Here is a 12,711-nt window from a genome sequence, read left to right as displayed (position 1 = left end):
GCTCGGAGGTGTGATATCTTTTAAACAAATGCCATATGAGGTTGAAGTTAAGGAGTGAAATATGAGGTCAGTAGCATTGGAAATATGTCTTGTACTGGGAATCTGTGAAGGATGAGGATATGTGAATTTGTGATTAGAAGATCAGGAAAGTTTCTCCAATAGTCTATGAAAAGGGCACCAAGCTAGAAGATGAAGGCAAGCGTCAGCAGAGGTAAGGATATGAGGATATCATTCATCACAAAATTGAGATATGAGGAGATGTGCATGCTCTGTCAGCTAAAACCAAATTGTTGATGTGACTTCCTATCTGTCATCTGTTACCTGACACAAGTAATGACCTCATAAAACATTCATGGATACAATCAGGCTTTATGGTACAAATTTGAGGAAGCATAACACCTATTAAAACTCCTTTGGTGCTGTATTTTTCCATGGATCTTGGGTATGCCCCAAAACATAAGAGTGGATTGGGGAGTAGCAGGGAATCAGGGAGGAGAGATATCCTTCCTGGCAGTATCTGCCTTCTAAACATCAGGACATGCTCCTTACATCCTGTCCAAACTTCCTGATGCAGTATTTGGAGCCCAAAAAACCTTCTACTTGGAGAAGATCCCTTTCTGCTTTTAGTCTTAGACTCTTTTAGTCTGAGATATTCAGAGCAGACCTATGATGCTCCGTCACTCACAGCAGTGTTCTGGCTGCTTAATCTCAAAAAGCAACATCATGCTCTGGACCAAGCTTGATACTTTTTCTGATCTTTTCCTCTCTGTGTTTGTGTGTGTCTCTGCCACAACTCGATCATTGTCCATTGGACTAGATTAGCAATCTGCCTGAAGCTGTATGGTCATTCATTTTGTACTAGTGGATAGACCAACTTGGGTTATGTAGTTGTGGATATCTTGTACAGATCATTGGACTGGAAAGAAGTAATAGCTGAGGTCTTCTTCAGACAAGTGGAAGAAGCCTTGTTTGATCAAAGTGATTTGGAATAGTCAACATGGATTTATGAAAAGGAAATTGTGCTTATCCAAACTCATGACCTTCTACGATGAGAAGAGTGGCTTGGTGAATGAGTGGATATTCTCTTTCTTGGCATTAGCCAGGATTTCAAAACTGTCACCTGTAACATCCTCAAAGACAAGCAGAGAAGTATGGGCATGATAAGTGGACAATGAGGTGTACTGATAACTGTGTGCATTGACAGGTTTAAAAGGCTGTGGTCAGTGGTGCATAGTCCATCTGGAGGCCTGTTACTACGAGTGTACCCCAAGGCTGATACTGAGACTACTATTACTTAACATTTTCATTAATAACTCTGGTGATGAGTGATGGGACAAGCTCAGCAAGCTTGTAAATGGTTCAAAATTGTGAGGAGTGGCTGATACCATTTAGAGGGCCTTGGAGAGCCTGGGAAAGGGGCAGAGAGGAATCTCATTGAGCTCAGTAAAGAAAAATTCAAAGTCCTACACCTGAGGAGGAATAACTCCATGCTGCTTTACAGACTAAGGGCCAACCAGCTGGAAAATAACATGGCAAAAAAGGCCCTCAGTGTCCTGGTGGACAAGCTGACCATGAGCCAGCAATTCTCCCTCACGGCAAAAAAGATCAATAGTACTCTGGGCTGCATCAGGCAAAGTGTTGCCAGCAAGTTGAGGGAAGGGACACTTCCCCTCTGCTCAGCCCTGATGACACCACACCTGCCATGCTGTGCCAGTGCTGGGCTCTCCTGGACAAGAAAGGTTGACCTCAATGGATTTGGTCCCATGAAGTATCTGACAGTTGATTAAGGGGCAGGAACAACTGTCACATGAAGAAAGGCAGAGAGATCTGGGACTGTTTGGACTGGAGAAGAGAAAGCTCAGGGGGAATCTTTTTATTATACATAAGTACCTGATGGGATGATAAGAAGAAGGCAGAGCCTGTTCTCAGATACCAACAGGATAAGAGGCAATGGGCACATGCTCAAGCACAGGATATTCTATCTGAAATAAGAAAAAACACTTTTTTACTGTGAGGATGGCCGAGCATTGGCACAGGTTGCCCAGAGAGACTGTGGAGTCTCCTTCTGTGGAGCTATTCAAAAGCCATGGGGACACGGTCTTGGGTGGAGTGTTCTCGTTGACCCTGCCTTAGGAAGGATGGCAGGGGGTAGACTAAATAATCTCCAGAGGTCCTTTCCAACCTCAAGTGTTATGTGCTTCTGTTCCCTGATGTTCAAATTGCTATGCACTTGAACTGCACTTTCCTTTATCAGGAAAGCAAATCAGTTCCTGCACACATTACAGGTAACAGGCAGTGATAGTAGACCACCTCCCTGCATGAGAACCAGTGAGTTTTCATTAGACCCCCTCCATGCATGAGAACCTCGCTTGCCTATTTCAGACACAAAGAGAGGATGGGGCTTTTAGATGTTCTAGAAAAAGTTGGACATGAGGACAGTGTGTAAAAAGAACATTTGCTACACGAGACTCAAATGCTTCTTGATTTACACAAGGTTGAATCATAAATTTCTGAGGCTTTGCCATTACCTGAAGCTGCAGTGCTTGACCAGCTTCCTCATCTGTGAAGGGCTCCTGTGATCCTGTATAATACAAGTACTGCTGGATGTAACCCCAAAGGCATAACATTTTCCTCTAGTTCTGTAGAGAGTCAGGTGACAAAACCAAGAAAATATTTGGGTACATGAAAGTTAAGATGTCATTATGTCTAATTTATATATACATAACCTGGTTTTGCTAGTGGAAGTTGGTGGGAGGCACATAAGCTACGTCTGTACTAGTAAATGAAATAGTCAGGGGGCTGGCTCACCTGCCAGCTTTACTTGTATCCATGTGTTGGCTTTGGCTAGAGTAATTTTCTTTAAAGTGGCAGGTATGGGGCTGTGTTTTGGATTTGTGTTGAACAGAGGCTTGATAAGAGAGAGATGTTTTTGTTATTGTTGAGCAGGGCTTACACATTGCCAAGGCCTTTTCTGCTTTCCATACTGCCATGCTGGCAAGGAGGCTGAAGGTGCATGGGAAGCTGGAAGGAGGCACAGGTGACTCAAACTGACCAAAGGGATATTCCAGACCATGTAACATCATGCTCAGTATATAAAGTGGGGGGAAGAAAAAGGATGGGGAGGCGTTTGGAGTGATGGTATTTGTTTTCCCAAGTCACTGTCACATGTGATGGGGCCCTGCTCTCCTGGGGATGGCTGAACTTCTGCCATAAGGAGCAGTGAATTAATTCCTTGTTTCGTTTTGCTTGCATGTGTGGCTTTTGCATTTTCCATTAAACTGTCTTTATCTCAATGCACAGATTGTCTAGCTTTTACTCTTTTGATTTTCTTCCTGATCCCACTGATGGGGGAGTGAGCAGGCAGCCGTATGGGGCTTGGCTGCTGATGAGGGTTAGACCACAACATCATACAGCTAAATTCTACCTGCCTCTGAATAGTGTGGCTCCATCCTGCCTGTGTGACTTGTGGGCCATGGCTGCAGAGTGCAGGGGAGCTTGAGCTAGGACCATGCAGGGAATAAGCTAAACATATATTTTTTTGTACAAATATGTGACCAGACGAGCTGTTTATGTTTTCCATAGACTGTGTCTCAGCCCCAAATATTTTCTGCTTAATGGGTAGGGCTAGGGATCCATTCCATGATTCCAAGTAACAAATAATTCCATCGAAGTGTCTAGTTAATATTAACAGGCTGTTAGAACAGTGTTGCCTAAGATGAGGCCTGTACCCATTAATCAGGTTATAAGCATCATCGGGAAAGTAGTTGGGGCATGAGAAAGAGCAGCTCGAGGTAGATTAATACACTACTTCAGTAGTTAGGGAGATGATGTGAATCACTCCTGTTCACCTAGAACAGGAGCATGGAGCAGAACAGTTGAAAATGCTGCTGCAAAGTCAGTAGGAAACACTGGAGCTTTCTTTACGTGCTGCATAGTTAAGGCTGTTAGAGAGGCAGCCCTGTGAGAGGCCTGAGTCATCTCAGGAGAGGCACCTACCTGTTCTGTGTGACTGCTGACAGGGCTGGGCAGGCTTCACCGTGCTGTCAAGGAACACAGTAACATGGCTGCAGCTGGTCTGGTTGTCTGCTGTGCAATGCTACTGTGTTTGGAGGGCTCCCCCAGAAAGCTGAAGACTTTAATTTAGTTGCATGCTCACCCACTAACAGCCATCCCCAAGGAGGAGCCACAGGCACGGACAAGGCTCGCACTGGAGTAAGTCATGTGCATGCTGGTGACTGGGTCCTTCTAGAGGATCTCTTCTAAGTTGCCAGTTCTCTTCTTTACTGGTGACTGCTTGAATTCCAATCCAGCTTCCAATACCTGCCTGATCAGCTGAAATCTGTCCTTTCTACTCTGCCTGCTTCCCAATTAACATTGAATTTTGTAAGAACATAGTTCAGTCAGACCAGAAAGCCAATGTTCTCTCCCTGGTAGATATGGATGCTTAGGGAAAGAACACAAGGAACAGCTGGTACAAAATGATCCTTTCCTGACTTATTTACCTCATTCCGTGGTTTGTGGATTTCCCTGGACAGAAATGACACCCAGGCAATGGTAACCAGAACACTGAATATTAAGCCACATAATAACAATATTAGTAATGACAATGATGATGATGCCATTATCCAAGTACTAGCTACATCTTTTCCATTAATTTGGCTGATCACTTTGAAAACCCTTTTATGTTTTCACCTCTTGCAATGATCGGTTCCACAATTAACTTAGATGATTCAGTCATGTTAATCCCCCAGTCACCTATTTTCAGGAGAATAATTTCTAAATTATTTTGTCTGCTTCATTATGAAAGACCTTCTGTTTTTCTGAAAAGTCCCTTTGGCCTTGGCCATCTCGTGCTCTGTTGTATATGTTTTGAGATCAGGCAGGAAGAACACTCACACGGTGCAATGTGTATTATACAGAGGTTTACAAATATGCACTGTTTTGTTCTCTGTGGTAGCAAAGTCCAATAAAAAGGCTGGAGAATTTCCATCCTTTCTTCTCTCTCCACCAGAGACTCTTTAAAAACTATGTTAAGGAATTGGTTTAGGTACTCTGTGTGGAGATTGTGTGTATATAAACCCTCAGAGGCAGCAGCACATCTCTGTTGGGTCTGACTGAGATAGAGTTCACTTGTCCCTCACCGTGCTGTGCTTTGCATCTGTAGCTGGAAGGGTGTTGATAACACACCAGTGTTTTGGCTACTGCTGAGCAGCACTGTCCGTGTAACATGCCTTCCCCTTCACAAAGGAGCTGGGAGTGGGCAAGATCCTGGGAGTGGATGCAATGAGGCTAGCTGATCCACATTAACCAAAGGGATATTCCATACCATATAGTGTCAGGTCAGATATAAAAGCTAAGGGAGGGAGGAGGAACGGGGTGGGGCATTTGTTATTGTACAGTGTTTGCTTTCTGGAGCTCCATGTGCTGAAGTCCTGCTTCCTGGGAAGTGTGGAAGTGTCTGAATATTGCTTGCTGATAGAAATGTAGAGATTGACTTTCTCCTTTGCTTATGCATGTGCAAACTTTTGCTTTTCTTTCTTTTTTTTCTTTTTTTTCTTTAGTAAACTGCATTTTCTCAACATAGGAGTTGTTTTCCATGTTATTATCTCCCCCACTGGGTAGGGGAGTCATAGACTGTCTTGGTGGGCACCAAGCACCCAGCCAAGATCGACTCACTACAGTACTTTTCTTGGCAACCAAACTTCAGGCAAGATAAAGGGTTATTTATTGCATCCTATAATAAATAGTAGTTATTGAGTAGCAAGCTCCTCTGCAGGAATTGAGTTTGTCAGCTGCACTGTATCTTCTGTGGACCATGAGGGAATACACCTCCTTCTCACTGCCTGAGATTCATGTGAATGCTTTTATAATGCAGTCTCCCATGGTCTTGGCTCATCCTTAAGCAAGCTGTAATAATCTTAGCTAATACTGTTAATCATACTAACTAATACTGTTGGTATGCTATGGAGTTCGTAGAATCTGGCATCATTGTGGTGTAAGAGAAAACAATCTTTAGGTGAGGAGCTATTGAAATCTGCCGTGAGGCATCCAGGTCCTAGGTGGCAGGGTTTCTGAAAGGACTTGGGCAAGTTTTTAGGGTGGTTATCACCTCCCATTACCTAGGACTTTACACCTCAACAGGTAATAAACTCTGACAAACTGACTCTTCAGCTGACAGAAGGATGCCTTGCCCACCCCAGTGAAAACCAGCAGCTTCTTGCCCTGTACTGGGGCCTGGCATGTGCCTGTTGAGTGATTGCACAGCACTCTCAGAGGGCTGTAGTTGGGGCAGGAACCCAAACTGCATTTGAGGACACTGTGGCTGAGACGGGGACTCAAACTACAGCAACTGCAGTAATTGCTCCAGCAGTGAAAACAAAAGATGGACAAGGCAAGTTACCCATGCCACCAATTAGTAAAGGGAGGAGAAGGAGTAATAAGAAGAAACATAAGAAGAAAAAGAAGCAGCAGAAGAAACACAAGAAGCAGAAGAAGCAGAAGCAGAGGAAGGAGAAGAAGAAGGGGAAGTAACAACAGGAGAGGTTAGATCAAGCGGCAGGTCCTTCAACAAAGAAATCAAATGGAGTGAGGCAAATTAAACAGGAAATCACAGTTACTCAGTCCCTGACCTCATCAGAACTTCAAGACTTGTGAAAAGATTACAGCTGCCAGCCAGGTGAGCAGATTTCTGCCTAGCTGCTTTAATGCTGAGATAGTGGTGGTGGCAGTCAGCAGTTAGAAGGTCATGAAGCCCAACTGCTGGGATCCCTTGCCAAAGATCAGAAAATTGAAAGAGGAATTAGAAAAGAAGGAGCAATTTGCAGCCTCTGGAGATGGCTTCTCTCAAGCATGAGGGCAAGATATCCATTTAAGGAAGATCTTGTGAACTCCCCAGGGAAGTGGACCACTGCAGATGGAGGTATGAAGTACTTGAGAGAATTAGCAGTATTGGAAATTGTCTATAGTGATCTAAGAGGTGTCAGGTTCTTAAAGGTCCAGAGGATGCTCCTCGCACAATGGCCGTGTGGATGAAGGTGGTTCAAAGTGCCCCTGCATCATATTCCAGCAGCTTGGTAGCATAGAATTACCCACAAATAAATACACCAGCCATAGAGATGGCATCCTCCAGGCTGTGAAATGTAGAAGAAACTCTGGATACTTCCTCATCCTAACAAGCTCACACCCCAGATTTTAGGGGCAGCCCAAGAGATCAGCCCTCTTCTGCCCCAGTCAGAAGGAAGGAAAGCTCCAGTGCAGGCCATGTGGTGAACAGTAGACTCTCATGGCCTGAATGAAGTCAGGCCACCACTGAGTGCTGCCCTACCAGACATGTTGGAACTTCAGTATGAGCTGGAGTCAAAGGCAACCAACTGAGACACTGTAATGCCCATCCATGAACTATTTCATTGACTGGAGAGCCAAGGAGTGATCAGCAGAACTTGCTCACCCTTTAACAGTCCTGTGTGGCTGGTGTGAAGGTCTAATGGGAAATGGAGGCTGACAGAAGGCTATTGTGGCCTGAGTGAAGTCATGCTGTGTCTGAGTGCTGCCATGACAGACATGTTGGAACTTCAGTGTGAGGTGGACTCAAAGGCAGCCAAATGGTGCCACAATTGATATCACTGAGGTTTTTTTCTCAGTCCCTCTGGCAGCAGAGTGCAGGCCACAATTTGCTTTCACTTGGAGGGATGTCCAGTACACTGGGAACCAACTGTCTTGACCAGCTAACAAGAAGGAAACACATGCTCTTCTAGGCCTTGTGGGGTTCTGGAGAAGGCATATTCCAGGTTATGGTCAGCTTGTGAGACCCCCTCTACTGAGTGACCCAGAAGAAGAACCTCTTTGAGTGGGGCCTTGAGCAACAACAGGCCTTTGAGCAGATCAAACAGGAAATAGCTTGTGAGGTAGCTCTTGGGCCTGTTTGGACAGGACCAGCCATGCAAAATATACTCTACACTGCAGATGGGGAGCAGGCCCTCACCTGGAGCCTTTGGTAAAGGACCTCAGGAGAAACCCAAGGTCGACCATTAGGGTTTTGGAGCTGGAGTTATCGAGGATCAGAAGCCCACTCTAATGAAAGAGCAATATTCGCAGCCTATAGGGGGGTTTGAGCTGCCTCAGAAGTTGTTTCAGAAGCGTGTCACCTCTTGGCACTGTGATTGCCCCTCTGACACTGGATGTTTAAAGGAAACATCCCCTCAACACCTCACACAACCAATGCTACATGGAGTTAGTGGGTAGTATTGATTACACAACAAGCTCAAATGGGGAAACCCGATTTCCCAGGAATCCTAGAAGAGCTTAGGACTGGCCAAAAGCCAGAGATTTGGAGCATTGCCTAAGAAAGTGACTCATGCCCAAGAAGCACCACCATATAACTTCCACTTTCTGAGAAGTGCCTGAACAACAAGGGTCTCATAATAACTTTGAAGCTAAGCCCTTCTTGAAAAACAGAAAGTGACCACTATTGCACTTGGTGGATAGCCTGTTGCTTTTATTCCAGACTGAGTCCCTCTGGGACTTGAGCACTGCTGGTTTGGTCAGTGACTGGACCTACACAGGTCTCTTGGGGCTCTCCTCTGTCCGGAGAGGTGTGTATTGAGATGCCTGAGAAACATGGCAGGTCAAATGTGGGAGGAGTCTGGAGGTCAGACCCTTGTCGAGGACAATAAATGAGCAAGGGTCTGATGCCTCAACCCATCTCGGAAAATAATATCACTATAAATGGACTTTTATCACTCCTGACTACACAAAACATTGCTGTAAGTCTGCAAAAGCCTAAGTTCATGTTAGGATCAGTGGCACAACCAGCTTCACCTGCTGTCCCATGGCTCACAGCCATCAGTACAGTGAGCATCTGTGATGTTGGACCCAGCTGCTTCCCAGCCTCACCCTGTCTTCAGCACCAAGTCCTGACATTTTGACTGAGGCCATTCCTGTTTTACCTCAGTGATGCTTCATTACTTTTGGTTTCTATCTGCCACACAGAAAGAAGCAGAAGGAGGATGGAACCCCCAGCTTTTCTTGGGAAGAAGGAATTACTCAGCTTTCTTAGCCTAGAAAAGGGTTGCCAGCTGCATGTCCAAAACTGGTTCCATGGTAGCCAGACACAGAGCAGCTCCTGCCTGCCTCACTGTGTGCCTAATGAGGTAAGAATATGAAACCATTCCTTGGCAATCACTTGATGGAAGGAGAGGCTCAAAATTAGAGATTTTTTTTTTTAAGGTGAAATTCTGCAAACACAATAAGGCCTTCCATCCCAAATTTCATGCCAGACTTATCTTGCCTGGACCATCAGGTTCCACAGACACTGCTAATCTCTCACTGCTATCTACATCTTCTCTGACTTTTTGCTGTTCTGCCCACTCTTAGGTTGCCTCCTGACAATCACCTCACTTTATTAGGTGGGTTAACTCGTTGGTGGGTTATTCTCAGCTTCTCACCACTCCAATATGTCCTGCTCGTCTCCATTTCAGCTGTCTCTGAATAAAAGCAGAATTTCCTTTGCAACTCACGGTTTGCAACTCACTCTCTATGCCAGACCTGTCTTCTTCTGCCGACACTGAAATCTGGGCTGCCAGATAAACTGAACTTGGACAAACTGGAGCTCCTTAGCACCTCCCTCTTTTCCTTCTTCTTTTTTTTTTTCATTACCATGGACAAACCCCCCCCCCCCCCCCCCCCCCACTGTAGCCCTGGTTCCATGCCTGAGGTGTTTTGGTTTTCTGAAATTCTTTTCCCAGAGAATTTTCTGTAAACAAGAGAAATGTTTTTTGTAACTGTACCTATGTTATTCATTCCTTTTCCTAGGAGGGAATTTTTCTTGATGTCCCTCTGGTCTGACCAATGTGATTGAAGAGGTTTGCCTTTGTTTCACCAATCAAATTGGTCTGTGTAAAATACTGTAAAAGGGAGACACATCCTGAACATAAAGGAGTAATTTTCAGCCTTCTGAATCTTGGAGTCTGTGTCGTTGTGGTATGAAACAGCAACAACACACAAGCGTGTAACTTGTGCACTCTGTCCTCAAGTCTAGGCTGCATAAACCTTGCAGTCTTCCTTCTTGATGTTCAGTAATGAGGCATTTCAAGAGAACTATTGTGTGGCTCATGCCCATGTCTGGCTTCCCAGGTTTTTTGTGTCTCTTCAACCATCTGGGTAGTAGTGGAAGCAGGCACAGCCTCCCACTTTACATCCCATGGGTGTAGAGCTGCTGATAAGGAGCAGCCAGGTAGGGTAAAATCAGGAGGCAGTGCTTACTCAGGAGCAAAAGAAGCAGTCAGTCAAACAAGAGACTCAACCACAGAGATGTGCTGCATGGGGAGAAGAGGGGGTAGGAAGGGTGTGGTCGTGAAGGAGAAGGTAAGGCTGGCAGAGAGGGAAGTAATGATGAAGCTAGCCTTTTTCCCTGGAAAACATCTTTTCAGTTTGTCTTGACTAAGTTTAGCTTTGCTTCTTGGAGCATGTAGAGCTCCTGGGAACACTTTGTCAGAGAGGATGGGATATGCTGGGTACATGTGATTCAGATTTTTTTCCCTTTCCTATCCCCACAGAAATCATCAGGCAAGTTTTGAAACTGGGAACTTGGTGTTACATCAGTGTTTCCTGCCCCATTAAAAGAGTTTTTGAAAGTAGCTGCTAAATCACCAGTTCCTGTTGTAAGGCTACCATTGCTGCTGATCTCCACCTGGAAGTATGCCATGAAGACACAGCACTAGTGTTGTGTGATTTCTGCAGTGTCTGTAATGTCCTCTTGGAGGCACATGCCACCTGTGGTGTCCCAGGACACAGCCCAGGGGTGTTTTTTCATGACAGGTATTGGAGAATCTCCAATCTGGCTGATTTTGAGGCAGTGGGTTCCACCAGTAAAAGTTGTTTACAAGGAAGTAGCTAAGACAAACCAAGTTTATACACGCTCTGTATTTGTTGATGATAAAAGATAGGAAGTGGGTGGGCAAGGCTGTCACTATGTTGTCTCTCTCAAACTCTAGGCACAGCTGAGGAAAAGTTGTAAAGACCATGCAGTTTGATGATAAAATATATCATAATGCTTTACACTTTAATTACAATTAGAGAATCAGACTCACCACCTCACATCACCCTGTGGGCACTTCTAGACCTGCATTGTGCCTTTGGCTACCATATGTCGGCTGTTAGATGTAGTATGTCATTATAACAGTAAATGTGCTTTGCACCAAAGTTTTGACACACTACAAAACTGTTGGCTGCAGGCCAAAAGGAGATAAACCTCCCCTTTCAGGATGAAAGCAGAGCTGGAAACAGTTAACCATTTTGCTGATGTCCCGACAAGTGGTGTGCCTGGCAGATGATCCCTTCTGGACTGCATGATCCTGGAGAAGGTGTTCCGCTCCCCCGGAGAGCAGCTTGCTGTGGTATATCTTGAAAACTAATTCAGAGCTTTGTACAAACATAGGAGTACAGGAGACGCTCAGTGAGAAACAGCAGACCGCTGGGATTTTCCCTGGATACTCTTATTGCCTAGTTGTAATCCTCTTAACTTTCCTTTCTGTTCTGTGGATTTTGATTTTCTGAGGCAGGATAAGAAATATTTTGTCCCAGCATTGTGTTAGGGTTCAAGGCAAGCATTGCACTTTATTAGTTAAAAGCAAGGTCAAACATGCCATGTTTCTGGAAGCCCGAGTCACAGCTGGAGGGACTGAAGCAGGATGCCTGGCTACCTTCTCCATTCCTAACCATGCCACCTCATTGAGTTCCTGTGGCCTGAGTGGGAATGGTCAGATACTGATGACACCACGTGTGCTGTGATGAGTAGGAAGTAGAAAGTTAGAAAGAATTTCCAGGGATGTGTGGGCACTCCCTTCTGGAGCTCCGCTTTTCACATGCATCTCTGGAAATGGCTGCATCCCTCCCCCGCAAGAAGCTGTGGGATGTGTGCCAATTGAGCTGCACTGGAAGTAAAGGGAAAAAGACAAAAATCTGAAACACGTTGTTTTGTGCCATTCTCTGAGGAGGCCCAGAAAGGCTTTTTTAAAACAGTGAGTGAAGCTTGTTGTCTAGAAATTATTATTTTAAGAGCAAACTGCATTTAAAAGGAGAATCCACCTCTTCGCCTCACATGGTTGTACAGGATGTGTCATGTCCGGAAGCACTGGAATGTTACATGTTTTAATTTGGACCATGGCAGTTTTGCTGCCAGCAATTGTGTGGCTAAACCAAATGTTGGAAAGGGACATGGTGGTCTGGACTGCTCTTTAAACACACACGGAGGTCTGCACTGCTTATAGGGCATCTACAGAGCACATCTGCCTGGAGGGCTCCCAGCTGGGGTGTCCCCAGGCAGCCCCACCACTGGCTTCAGCTGCCCTTTGCCCCTTCCCATTGGGAATGCAGCAGGGAGGGAGAGGAATCACTGCTGCTCTGCTCTGCAACCCCACCAGGAGGAGTTCATGGACTAAACCCGTGAGTAGCAACTTGGGCATAAATCCACAGAGGATTTGGACATGGAAAACGGCTGTGGCTCTGGCTCCTTTTCCCCTTTATTCCACCAAGAACAGCTGTTTTCTCTCCCAGCTCACTGCAATGCCTCTTACCTTAGGAGGACACATAGGGCTGGCCCTGGGCTTAGCAATGAGCTTTGTCCAACCTCATCCCTGTGCCTTGAGCACACCCCAGCAAGGACCCTGCCTGGCTTTCTGCTCTCTGTGCCAAGGCTATTTCATTTTGCTGGCA

Source organism: Chamaea fasciata, unplaced genomic scaffold (genome assembly GCF_029207755.1).
Source record: "Chamaea fasciata isolate MVZ Bird 193981 ecotype frontalis unplaced genomic scaffold, bChaFas1.0.hap1 SCAF_3, whole genome shotgun sequence".
In the NCBI taxonomy this organism is placed as follows: domain Eukaryota; kingdom Metazoa; phylum Chordata; class Aves; order Passeriformes; family Sylviidae; genus Chamaea; species Chamaea fasciata.
This window is presented reverse-complemented; position numbering follows the sequence as displayed.